The following is a 14,001-nucleotide window of genomic DNA, read 5'->3' as shown; positions in this document are numbered from 1 at the left end:
ACACACACACACACACACACACACACACACACACACACACACACACACACACACACCACACACACACACACACACACACACACACACACACACACACACACACACACACACACACACACACGCCAACCCTCCCGATTTTTGCGGGAGACTCCCGATTTCACTGCCCTCTCCCGGTTTCCTCCCGGGGTCATATTTCTCCCGATTTCTGACAAAATCAGATTTACTCAGGACTGTTTCCACTCAGACTTTAATACAGCTACACCATTGTGTGGTTTCCATGGTAGCGCGTCTCTTTAGTAGCGCGCGCAACTGAAAGTCCGAGAGGGTGAGGCCGATAGTCACAGAAAACTGAACAAGAATCGACAACTCGACCCTCTGCTCACTCCTTTCCTGTAAAATACAGGTCCAGCCCACAAATATGCTCCATCAAGGATGGTGCTACAGGCCGCACTTACAACTACAATAAGCATGTTAATGTTAATCTAATACAGCTCCGGCGATCCACTAGCACCCCCCCCCCCCCCTGAAGCTGAACCTAATATTTTTTTATTTAAACGTAATATTATTCCTTTCAACTAACTTAATACAGTTATGTGAAATCTGTTGACATAATACTTTATAGTAATTTAAATTAAATAATATAATAATTTGATTAAAGTCAACGTTTCAGTTTTTTCAGTACACACACATAGAGCCTTCCTATGGTCACTTTATAATGTTGCAGTAACCATCAGTTCTGTATCTGCTTTACCTTCAGCACATGACCTCACCCCTGATGCTCACTGCTGCTTAAGGGCGGGAGAGGGTGGGGGAGGAAAGTGAGGGTGGTTGTGGGAGTAAACACTGTGAGAAAGTAGGTGTGTGGTGGTAGTTTGAGGACAATAGCCACACAGCATAAAGTAAACATGTAACCCTGTGTATCATTTTAGCTCTCTTTGGTTGCCTTGTTTTTCATGAATGTAACTTAGGACACAGAAACAGAGTTGTAAAATGACAGGCCTGTACGCAGAACAATGACATTTATTTTTGGTCGACTGAAAAGGAATTGTACAGAGTGGCTGCTGCATAAAAAAGGTCCCTTTTGCATTTGAGACGTGCTTGTAGATGTGTATCTGGATGAGGTGTGAGTGTATCGGGGTGTAGCTGCATACCTTTTACTGACGCAGCATGCTGATGAAGCGAGCACTGAAGGTCCCGCCTCTCTCACCCCCCATGGACGCTTGCAATACGCTCCGGTTTTGTAAACACTAACCTCAACTGCAATAAAATGTAAAGACAACACGACAGTGCTGCGTTTGAGTTCAACTGTTCACTTCTGCGTGCTGCGGTCCACAGCGGCACACATGAATAGAACATGTTTTTTTATTTCTTGGAGACATATCCTATTAGTAAATATGAAATATACAAAAGTAACAAAAAAGAAACCTACTCTTGAAGGGATGATGTAAAAAATAATGGTACGTACAAAAAAACATTTTGTAAGAAAAGCACCCAACAAAGGTGACCCAACCATCTGAGGAAAAACTATTGTTAATAGAAGAACTATGCTGGGTGTGAGGATCTACAGCAGGGATCACCAACTACATTTGTCCAATGGCCAAAATGTATCCAATAGACACTATCGCGGGCCAGCGATTTTTATATAGCCCAGAATTTTGAAGTGGGGGGGGGTGCTAGTGGAGCACGCTCAGGTACTGTGGACCGCATAAAGCTTAGCAGACTCTTCACGCTAACGAAGGATCACTTCTAGGCAGGGTTGGGAGGGTTACTTTGTAAATGTAATCAGTTACTGAATACATGCTCTGAAAGTAATCAGAATACAGTTACAGGTCTTAAAAATGTATTCAGATTAATTTTAGAATACTTTTGGATTACTTTCTTTTCCATAACAGATGGGTATGTTTTGGTGAACAGGAGACACGTATTTTACTGTTTTAATGGCTTATCAAGAACTCAAACACAACATCTTGGTGTCATTCTGGACAGCTCCCTCTCATCTGCACCACACATAAAAAACATCACCCGGACTGCATTCTTTGTACTGTCTTAAAACCTTTCCTTAGAATATGTTATGAATTGTAAGGTGTCCTTGGGTGCTTTGAAAGGCGCCCCTAAATAGAATGAATTATCATTATTATGTATTATCTGAAACGATGTAATAACTTTTAAAACTTGCCACTTGCCCCATGCATTCAGCAGCAGCAGCAGGTCATTCACTTTGATTTGATCCCGTTATAAATGTCATCATCTCGACAATAAAGAAATGCTACATAAACGTTATCTTGCACATTTTATCGAACCATCTCCGTTTCTAACTTTCAATATAGTTTAAAAGAGATCTCTCTCTCTCATCTGCGTGCGGGGGCGGGGCCTCACAGACACGCTGCAGCTCTCTCTCGCTCACAGACATGCTGCAGCGCTGTGCAGTGTGCACACAGATCTGCCGGTAATGAATATTACATTTTGTGAGGAAACTTTTCCACCAATAATTCCAATAAGTATTCCAGAATGTATTCACTTCAGGTTTACGAAAGTAACTGTAATCAGATTACTCGTTTTTCAAATGTAACGCCAGCTGAATACAGTTAGCCTACTTGATTTTTGTATTCTGATTACGTAACACCGTTACATGTATTCCGTTACAACCCAACCCTGCTTCTAGGCTACTGTCCCGCAGCTCCTGCCTCTCTGTTGGACTCTGTCGCAGCGGGGCTACTGCTGTGCTGCGGAGCGCACAAAGCAGACACAACGAAGGATCACTTCTTGTTCAAGGCAGGAAAGGTTTTGCAGTACGCAGTCTACTGTCCCGCAGCTGCTGCCTCTCTGTTGGACTCCGGTACTGCACCTTACTCACGGGACGTTGAAAAAAAAAAATGGGTGGGAGACGAACGCAGTAACCACTCCGCCAACGCCACAGTCACCCCCGTCGTGCGGTCCGGATGTGGCCCGCGGGCCGCCAGTTGGTGATCACTGACCTCCTTCTGTTCCCCTTCTGTGTTTGTTTTTGTCTGTCTGTCTTCCTGGCTGGGCGTGGCTGACCTAATTCCGATTCCCGCCAACTCACCTCCTCAGCTGCTGCTCACCTCTCTGATTACAACTACTCACCTACACCTGCATATATAATCGGTTTCTTCATCCAGTATGCACCAGTTCGTCGTCTAATCACATTGGTAAAACGTCTTGGTCACTTAGCAAAACCTTAATCTCCAGTGTTCTTGTTTTTCTTACCTTGTGCTCTCTCTGTCCAGTATCCATCAACCTGCTCCTCTGCCTGCCGCGTCCAGCCACCATCCCTCCAGCTGTGTTCCTCCGTGCTTCCACGCACACCTGCCCCCCAGCCTGCTTGCTCTCGTCAGCTCTGGATCCCCGGCACACCTCGCCTGTGTTCCGCCGCGCTTCTCCGCACACCTGCTCCAGCCTGCTCGCTCTCGCCAACTCCGGATCCCCGTCTTCGGTCCTCCGCTCCTCCTCTGAGACACTCCCTGGTCCTGGACTTGTTGGAATATAAATCCCCTCTTCAGTTCAGTCTCAAGCCTGTTTTTGGATATTAAACCCTTTTGGCTTCATAACTTCTGTCTCCTCTCGTCAGTGTTCAGTATTGTGGGTTCACTCCTGTAAAGCGCTCGGAGAGCGTAACACTGGGTAATATATGCATTAGAACATTTTTATCAAATTTGTATCCATCTGTTTTCAAAGTGTTTCTCAGTTTGTTAGGTTCACCTAGCTAAAATGGATGAAGTACCGCAATTATTTAAAGGTCCCCTATTATACTGTTTTTCATCAATGTATTATTGGTCTCAGATATATACAAAACATGTCTCTGAAGTGTTTGGTTCCAAATACCAAACAGATAATTGTAGCATCCCATAATCCCCTCTGTATCAGCCTGGGGTAGGCATCCGGGGCTTTAGCCCCGGATGTTTTTTCTTTAGCCCCGGACAAATTCTCCCTCAATAATATAATACATTAACCTACTTTACCTATAGGACGGACGGCAGAAGTGTAATTTCCCATGTTCAGTGAATGCAACACAGAGGCAAGACGACGCCACCAGACCAATCAGAGAGTTGCATGGAAATAAACGTGTTTTATTGGCTGACAGGTACGTACCTCTTCTCTGTGACAATGTTTAAACTTTAAACTGTCAGCCCCGGACGCGGAGATTCTGAAGATGGACATTAGACATTTTTTTAATAAAAAAGACGGCAATTCTCAAGTGGTGGCTCACACAACAACCCCAGAGCCACCACCTGAGCCAGGTGAACAAGGTATGTACCTGTCAGTAAATGTACAAGTTATGCGAACATGTAAGCAAAGCATAAATTACAGCTACGTTGACGTTACTTTGAATCGCGCGGGTAAGCTAAACCGTTAGCAAGTAGCTATAGCTAGCCAGATATATTAAATAAACACTTTGTCATACAATATAAATGTTGTGTTTTTTAGCGTTACTTGGTGATTTCAAAGAAAGCTCTCTGGGAAATGTTGACTTACTGTCAGTGTTCGACATGAAGCTAGAAGCTACCTTACAGTAGTACACAGTTGATCCTGATTCCTTACTCACAGTTGGTGATTACTTTCCTGCATTTCAATGGACAGCATATAAAAAGGACATGTGAGCTTCATTGCTTAAGAGATCCTCACATGCTATCTCTTTTAAAAAAGAAGTGTCCAGTCAACAACAAAATATCAGTGATCGTATAGTGATAGTATATTTTTCATAAGCGATGTGAAACATTAAACTTAAAAAAACTCTGTGAGGGCCTAAGATATTCTACAAAATAATATTTAAAAACATTTTAGTTATATTTTTCATTAGTTTTACCAAAATAACTTGATTTAATTGTATTTAAAATAACATTTCCAAAGAAATAAATCCTTCGAATCTGCCTATTCAGTTTCTGTTGGAATGTGAAGGGTTAAACGAAAGAAGCCCCTCTCTGCGAGTCTGTGAAGACAGGAGCTGTTGGACTTCCAGCTATGAATTCACAGAGGGCCCGCTATATAGTAACTAAAACGAGAGAGTAATGTCAAATGACAGTACAATTGACCAATCATATCTTCCCTCTAAATGGGTGGGTGTTATTATCGCGGACTTTATGACAAGTTCCGCCCGCTGTGCAACTTTTCTTGTTTCCATAGCAACAACAACTTCCTGTCAACAGCGTTAACTCGCCTTCAAAATAAAAGCATGCCAAATTACACTTAAGACATACAACTGCAACGAAAGTAACAAACACAATGCAATATCCTTTTCAATTTCAAAGAACACAAATGGGGTTATTTACAGGTGTTGTTTTGTGTGGTCGAGGGTCGCTTTCATTGATGCGTTTTACACCCCGGGCCGTTGTTTTGATATTCCGCTGAAGTATACTCTGCTGTGACATAACTCGAGGGAAGGGGTGGGGGTCAGAGGGCCTAGGTATAAAAGTCACGGCTTGCCACTGCAAATAGCCAATCACACAAAAAACATATTGCTGTGACTGTGAGCATTAAATAATTAACATTAAACTAAACAAATGTGACCCACACAGTGTGTGATCACAATTTTATGTTTATATTTAATATCATTTTAGAAACCTGTTTAACAATGGACAGCAGGGGGCAGTAGATGGCAGGTTAACACTGCCGTAAACGGGTTTGTTGTGATTAGCGCCTGCCGTAAACGGACTGATGTGGAGACGGTGCTGCCGTTGGCTTGCCATTCTGGCAAGACCCGCCAAACGAGCAGCTACGAATTTGGTTGTTCATAATTTCTCCTGTTTTGCAGGTCAGTTTTGTGTACATATTGTCACAAGTGTTATAAGAATCCACGGTAGTGTTGTGTCACGATGTCCTAGTGTTTGAAGTGGTGTTTGGACGTTATTTATTCTCTTCAATGCTGCGTAGGAGACTGCCTCGTGGTTGCTGTGTGCGTGTGTGTGTAATGGCGGTCGCTATTTTAATGTAGCATAACTGAGCTTTGATCAAAGTGAATGCAAGTAAATGTAATTGTTTACAGCTCCTATACATTTTGCACTTACATATTTTCCAGGTTTATATCCTAAGTATTTTGTGTGTGTGTTGTGTCAAATGGTTAAGGGCATTAACAATTGTGTGTGTGTTGTGTCAAATGGTTAAGGGCATTAACAATTGTGTGTGCCAAATGAATAATAAATTCTGGCAAGACCCGCCAAACGAGCAGCTAAGAATTTGGTTGTTCATCATTTCTCCTGTTTTGCAGGAATACTATCTGTCATCGCGCCCTGCATAGCGGGGCTTGTTACACAAACACAACAGTACGTTATTGTCCTTAGAAAATAAAAACATACATTTTGTCCACCGACATAATACAGGCACCTTACCCTCAAGAGATCCTCACGTGCTATGAGAATCTCCCACAATCCATTGCCGTAACAAAGCTAATGCAGGCATACGTTTGTGACACTAGATGGCGCAATTGTGTATGTGCGTTTGGGGAGTCTTGCAGTAGAACATTTGACTGTAGCGCCGCCACTGTGGGCTAAGCCCCGAATGTTTCCAGGTCCAGGCGACGCCCCTGGTATCAGCCCTGTTTCACAAGTGCTGATTCTCTGTCTGTTACGACTTCTCCAACCTTATACTTTTCTCCAGAGTGCCGTGGTTCATTGTTTATTAATGTGTTTCTGCTGCATTTACTGACCGCTGCAGTGTTGGCTGCTCTTCCACGGGAGTTTATTCTCCTCCGTTAGCTCCCGGTTAGCTCACACTGCAGCGGCCGCTCTAAAGTATTCACTGTCCAACTCACACAAGCAGCTGATACATATCCCCAGTTCCAGTGGTGTAGTGGGCGTTGGACGCGGGGGTACGCCGTACACCCACTTATTTGGAGCATGATCTTTTTTTTAAGTCTAATAAATATAAAATCATTGCCAGTGTTATCAGTTGCAAGTGTGTATTTGTTGTAATAATGACGAAAACATAATACATTTCACAGTAATTAAAATAAAAACGATTTCCTTAAAAAAGTATGATTCATACTGACCCCGCGGTCACTGACCATAGTCACTGACACACCCACGGTGAGCCAGCTCGCCGCGCCCGCCGATTTTGCGGCAGCTCTTTCCCTCAAGAACACTAACGAAAAAGCTCTACAATGGCAGGCTAACATGTTTTACTTGACTTATTTTCTAAAAAGAATATAATTCACAAGAAGAAAGAGGCTAGCAGCACCGAAGCTACAAGTGAAGCTGCGAGTAATACATCATCAGAAGAGCCGCCTAAAGACGTGGATAATGCTAGCTAACGTGCACGTTAGCTGCGCTAGCAACGTTCCCCTGACTAGCTCAAGCTCACCTTTCCCAGAGGTGTGGACGGAGGAGATGTGGCGGAGGAAACAAGAGGCTACCGTGGATAGACTGCAAAGCTTGGAAACTGGGCTGCAAAGTTTGTTCATCCATTTCGGATTAATCAGTCTTCAAAACCCAAGGTGTGTGTGTGTGTGTGTGTGTGTGTGTGTGTGTGAAAAAAGCAGCGCGGTCTGCTTATTTGCAATGTAGGCTAGGCCTAATCAGAATAATGTTAAGTCCAGATTCAATGTTGTTTGCATAAGTATGGCTATATTTTTCGTTTTGTTTATTTAATAAGTTAATTTCAGGACAACTTTGGACATTTTGTTTATGAGTTTTAAATAGATTTTGAAAGTGGAGAGAGAGATGGAGAGAGAAGCAGCACTGTCTGCTTAGTTGCAATACTGTAGCTTATGCAATTTAGGCCTATAAATTGTTTATGTAACTTATGTGCCAGTGTGTCCATGGTTTTGAGTCTGTGTGTGTTGAGCGCAGCGCCGTCTGCTTTTTGCAGTACAGTAACTAAAGTAGGACTAAGCATACCGGTAGTTTCTGTGGACCTGTCTGCCCGTTTTGTGAGTGCACTGCGTGCATGCTCACTTGTGTGGCATTGTTTGGGATGACCTAATTAAAATAGCGTCCCCCCAGTAAAAAAAATCCCCACTACACCACTGCCCAGTTCCCCTTAGCCTAAGTGAATGTGTGTCAGTCTGAATTGACGCTGTTTGGCATCACAACGCTGTTATGAAAGTTTCTCTGGTATAAAATGGGTGATGTTAGCATAGCAACCGAAGCTAAACTGACTACTTGCTATTGCTATCCTATTGTGGCATAAACCGTTTTCTACAGGCACATTTTACCGGCGTATTTTTATTATGATTCTACTTGTAATAGTCGGACACGACAACCTGTGCAGCCCATGTATTGATTCCATCCGATAGCTGCTATAATACAAAACGTCTGCCTCTCTCCACAATGATCAATAACAGTGAACGGATGGTCAAAGTAAGGTACAAATAAACAGAATCACACGAAGCCTGGTTAGTGTTGCCTGACTTTATAAAGTGTGTTTATAAGCACTACTGCTTTTAGGCAGGCATGACAGTCGACCCATGTTCAGGGGAGGTGGGTTTAGTTTCCTGCACGCCTCGACGTAAGAGAGACGTAAGCGACGCCACCTCTTAGCTCCGAAGCTCTTGCCTCTAGACCGACAATTTTTTGGAGCTGGAAGTGAACCGGATTCCGTAGCTAAGAGCCGGCGCCGCTGCGGTGTGTACAGGAAAAACCGGCGCTTTTCAGGCTCCAGCTCCGAGCCGGAGCTGAAAAAGCGCTGGTGTGAAAGGGGCATCTGCCACGTTAGTGTCGGTGTCTCCTGGAGTTTCATTAACATATCGGACACATCTTATGGATTGCTGTGCATTATACTTGTGTTGTGTAGTGTATACTTTATTCCAACTTTACATATTTTAATACCTGAACACACTGCTGTTAAATAATTTCCCAATTTGGGATTGATAAAGTCTCTGTCTGTCTGTCTATTTTTTTTTTTTATAGATAAAAAAACACATCTATGTATTTTCAAGCTAAAGGTGATACACAATATAAACTGTATACTAGGGCTGCACGGTATTGAAAAAAACTGACATCGCGGTTTCCCCCCCCCCCCTGCGGTATATATTGCGTTTTTTTTAACCTGTTAAACCCCAAAGTCCCGGCGGGTACTTTACTTTTTTTTTTCACGACAGTGTCTCAGGGGATCGTAATATTTAAGAATGTGTTATACCAGATTAACGGAAATAATCTCAGCTAACTGACGATACAAACCATTTTATACCAAAACAAAACACAAGTCTCATAAGAAGCATCTAAATGACCCCTGAGCAAAAAATGCTAACGCACTTTGGCACAGAACTCAAGATAAAAGTACCCTTATTATTACTTATCGTAGCTGCATTTACAAGATATCCGATTAAAGCTGAGGTTCCACAGATTATTTAGGTATATAGTATCATCACTGAGTGATCTGAACTCGGACAGGGGAAGCAAACACAGACATCACAACACGTACCTTTACGTAGCTTCGAGGGGAGATGTCTCACCGTAGCTGTCAATCTGATCAAAAGACGTGTTCAATGGCATTAAAACGAGAAAGAAAAAACGCGGCTGAATCGGTTAATCCATAGGTTTTTAACGTCTCTGTATAAAAAAATTATTTAATTTATAATCCATAATTCAATTTTTATGTAAATATCGCAGAGCAAAAGTTAGCTGCTAATGGTAGCCACCATAGTGGCTGCTGCTTCCGGTATTGGCTATGCGGAAGTCTCACACACACATTACCAAATAAGGACTGTGTGATTTCCCCTCGATTCCATTGGCTCTGACGGTCAGAAAGAGATGTCACATGTCAAAATCCAGCAAGGTGGGCCAGAGATATGGAAAATCCACCCAAATGGCCACAGATACATTATCAACCTATGGATCAACCGATTCAGCCGCGTTTTTTCTTTCTCGTTTTAATGCCATTGAACACGTCTTTTGATCAGATTGACAGCTGCGGTGAGACGATCTCCCGTAAAAGCTCCGTAAAAGGTACGTGTTGTGATGTCTGTTTGCTTCCCCTGTTGCGAGATCGGATCGCTTAGATACTATACTTGAATAATCTGTGGAGTCTCAGCTTTAATCGGATATATTGTATGTGCAGTTTCGATAAGTAATAAGGGTATCTTTATTTTGAATTCTGTGCTAAAGTGCGTTAGCATTTATTTTTTTAAATGAATAAAACCGCACGTCCCTGCGGTGTGAATACCGCGCATGCGCATACCGCGGTTATCGCCATGACACGGTATATCGTTCAGCTCTACTGTATACTGTTATTTTTTCAAAGACATGTTACATTTCAAAAGCATATATTGCTGTGTTTGGGACAAACAATTAAAGACTGCTTTAATTTAACAAATTCTACAATATAAAAGTGGCAGATTTTCTTTATGAAACAGAGCAGACCTAGGCTGCATACCAACACAATTAGGAATATGCTCACATCTTACTATGTTGGTCTGAAGAGCTGAAGCATTCATACACAATGGATACAAACTGTGTTGTCTCATTCTATATCCTGTGAGAAAATGATATACATTTAGCATGAAAAATTCGACATACTATTCCTCAGGAAGTTATGAATAATCAACAGATTTGAATGGAATCTCTAACATTTTCATGTAGAATAAAGACAAAAGAGTGATTATACAAATTACATTTATTGAAATTTGAACCAGAAGATGAAGTCTCAAAGAATGTTTTAAATAAAAGGGCATACAACAAAAAGGTGGATAATAATACAATCTATTAAATGTATATGTAAAGACATTTGGTCAAATGAAATGACACTGAGCCAGTGATAACAGTAACGCCAGCGTGGATGAAGCTGGTGCAGGTCTTTCTTCATGCCCCCCCTCCGTGCTGTCCCCTCAGAGGAAGTAAAACACAGCTCAGGGGCATCATGGACGGTAGGTTTTCCTACAAAGTTAACTCAGCCTCCATTGATTTCCATATCAAATTAGCGTGTTAATAAAATAAGCTATCATGGCTTATACTTGAATATCTAAACAGAATCATGAAAGCCTGGTGGTAGAATCAGGCACACGAGTCCGTTTGAGTCTGTGCGCCGGTGTCTGAACGCTCGCTCGCTCACTCACTGCTAGCTATGTAGCTAACTGTTAGGCTACTTAGCTTGCATTGTTATGGATCTCAAGGTAGCAAAAGCTAACTTTCATAGCACAGCTTTACTTCTCACTTACCACAATAAAGAAACAGACCGTATAGTACAGCAAAAACACAAATGATCAATACTTACATATATTTTCACTTGTAGTATTATAATAATTGAAATGCATGGTTCTTCTAGAGGTGTTGTTGGCGCACCGCAGCTGTCTGCACTGTACAATCGCTGGAGGACTGGGCTGTCACTCAAAAACTGAGTAACCAATGGGGACGCACCCCTGAAAGTCCCGCCCACCTAGGAGGTTTGTGTCAGAATCTCAAACAAAAAATGAGGGAGCGCAAAAGAGAAAGCTGCAGTAAAAGCAAAAGTCATCGAGATCATCATTGAGAAAGAAGAAACAAGAACTGCAAACAAAAACCTATGTTAAAACAAAGAAAAAAGACTTATAGTTTACATGATTACACAAATGATTTGTTTGCAACTTGTAGTTTTATTTTTGAAATTTATTTTATTTTGCTTGACTCAGTTTTTTTTCTTTTATACTCATAGTTTTGCTTTATTCTGAGAAAGTGTTGCTTTATCTTTATGATACAAAACTAATCCCATAAATGGGTGCCGTAAAAACGACACTGCGCATGCTCAGTCTTTTTCTATTCAATGTGTGCGGCAAACAAATAATCACCATGGGGCACTGTGCTGGCATCCCCACCAAACGTCATCTGACATAATTCAGAGCTGAAAGGCTGTAAGTACGTGTGCCGCGAACATAGTAGTTGTGAAGAGGAGACGAAAGAGAGCATTGTATAGCGATTCCAATCAGTAAAACGGAAAGAAAATGAATGAAGTTGACCATCTACTTCAGCTTTGGTAAGTTAATTTTATGTCATATATTTTGTTGATCTTCTGAGAGCTTTCTTTGAAATCACCAGGTAACGCTAAAAACATTACATTTAGATTCTATGACCAATTGTTTATTTAATATATCTGGCTAGCTATAGCTACTTGCTAACGGTTTAGCTTACCCGAGTGATTCAAAGTAACGTCAACGTAGCTGTAATTTATGCTTTGCTTGCATGTTCGCATAACTTGGAAGTTTACCGACATTTACATACCTTGTTTAACCGGCTCAAGTGGTGGCTCTGGGGTTGTTGTGTGAGCCACCACTTGAGAATTGTCATCTTTTTTAAGAAAAAATGTTCTTATGTCCATCTTCAAAAACTCTGAGTCCGACTGACAGTTTATTTTAAACATTGTCACAGCTCACAGGATACGTACCTGTCAGCCAATGAAACGGATGTTTATTTCCATGCAACTCTCTGGTTGGTCTGGTGTCTTGCCTCTGTTGCATTCACTGAACACGGGAAATTACAATCCTGCTGTCCTCTCTTGTGTCATGATGAGGTTCAGGTAAAGCACGGTTAATGTATTATATTATTGACTCAATAATATAACACATGACTTTGAGAGTAGGCAATCTAGGCATATTAACACAATTAATAAAACATACTTATCACGGCGACGGTGTACTGAGATTTTATTTATTTTTTCATTTAAAAAAAAAAAAGCGGGGACCCTAGTGGCTGCGGGCCCCTAAGCGGCCGCTTATGTCGCTTAATGGGTCGGGCCGGCTCTGCATATATGCTTTTGAAATGTAACATGTCTTTGAATAAATAACAGTATACAGTTTATATTGTGTATCACCTTTAGCTTGAAAATACATAGATGTGTTTTTTTAATCTATAAAATAAATAAATATAAAATTATTTTACAGCAGCAGTTTGTTCAGGTATTAACATATTTAAAGTTGGAATAAAGTATAAACTACACAACACAAGTATAATGCACAGCAATCCATAAGATAAGATATTTTCAGAAAACTCCCCAGGAGACACCAACACAAACATGGCCGAGTGGACTCCGGAGTTTGCTGCACGAGTTGCACTGTATGATCTGTAGTGTAGTGGGCTGTCACTCAAAAACTGAGTAGCCCTGAAAGTCCCGCCTACCTTGGACGTTTATGTCAGAATCGAAAACAAAAAATGAGGGAGCGCAAACGAGAAGAGCTGCAGCGAGAGCAAAAGTCTGATCATTGAGAAAGAAGCAAAGAGAACTGCAAACAAAAAGACGTGTTAAAACAAAGAAAAATACTTATAGTTTACATGATGACACAAATGATTTGTTTGCAACTTATAGTTTTATTTTTTAAATTAAATTTAGTTTTGCTTGACTCAGTTTTTTTCTCTCTTAAACTCTTAGTTTTTCTTGATTCTGAGAAAGTGTTGCTTTATCTTTATGAAACAAAACTAATCCCATAAGTAATCGGGTTGCATTGCTTTTTATCATGTTGTACTTTGAAAATGTTACTGATTCTTTTTTTTCACTGGTAAGTGGTAACTAGTAATTGTAAAGGATTACATATGAACATGGGCGTAGGAAGCATCCTGAATGTGGGGGGGGGACATTTTTAACAGGATCCAAAAATAGATTTCCTGTATTCTGGTGCATTTTAACAGGTGGTTTGATACTTTTATGTGGCTATACTAGCATGAGGAAAATGATGGGTACATTTTGTAATTTCATCCAGTAGCAAAGAAAGGAAACATATTTGATTATTAATTCAGAGCCGTCTTTGAATTAATAAAAAGCAGTTTAAATGCCCATTTTTTTGTACATGTATATACAACAATAACAATATTGTGCATTGAGAGATATTGTTGTGGAGAGTCATTTAAATATACATCGCAAAATACATTTGTGAATCCTTCTGTGAGCATTTATTAATATTGAGACTGATCTGACTCCATACAGTTGTTAAGTTCACCTAGGAATGGTATCATTGACTTGTTCAAATAAATGTTGCTCAAGATATTGGTCATATGATGCCCCTTGACTGAAATGCTTCCTGTTCAATATCCCCACTGATTTCCTTAAAATTCTGGGATGAGAGCCCACATCACAATTGACTCTAAA

At 41.1% G+C, this 14,001-nt stretch overlaps 1 long non-coding RNA gene across 1 annotated transcript; it reads left to right on the top strand.

Annotated features, from left to right (window-relative positions):
* The first annotated feature begins 2,731 nt into the window (after window positions 1-2,731).
* On the top strand, window positions 2,732-3,569 carry LOC117553269. Its single transcript, XR_004570102.1, has 2 exons — window positions 2,732-3,170; window positions 3,249-3,569. It is a non-coding gene; the product is annotated as an uncharacterized LOC117553269 (long non-coding RNA).
* Window positions 3,570-14,001: the final 10,432 nt, after the last annotated feature.

The sequence above is a fragment of the Gymnodraco acuticeps genome, unplaced genomic scaffold, assembly GCF_902827175.1.
Source record: "Gymnodraco acuticeps unplaced genomic scaffold, fGymAcu1.1, whole genome shotgun sequence".
NCBI lineage: Eukaryota > Metazoa > Chordata > Actinopteri > Perciformes > Bathydraconidae > Gymnodraco > Gymnodraco acuticeps.
Note: the sequence above shows the minus strand (reverse complement) of the source record. Positions and strands in the feature narration are given on the sequence as shown.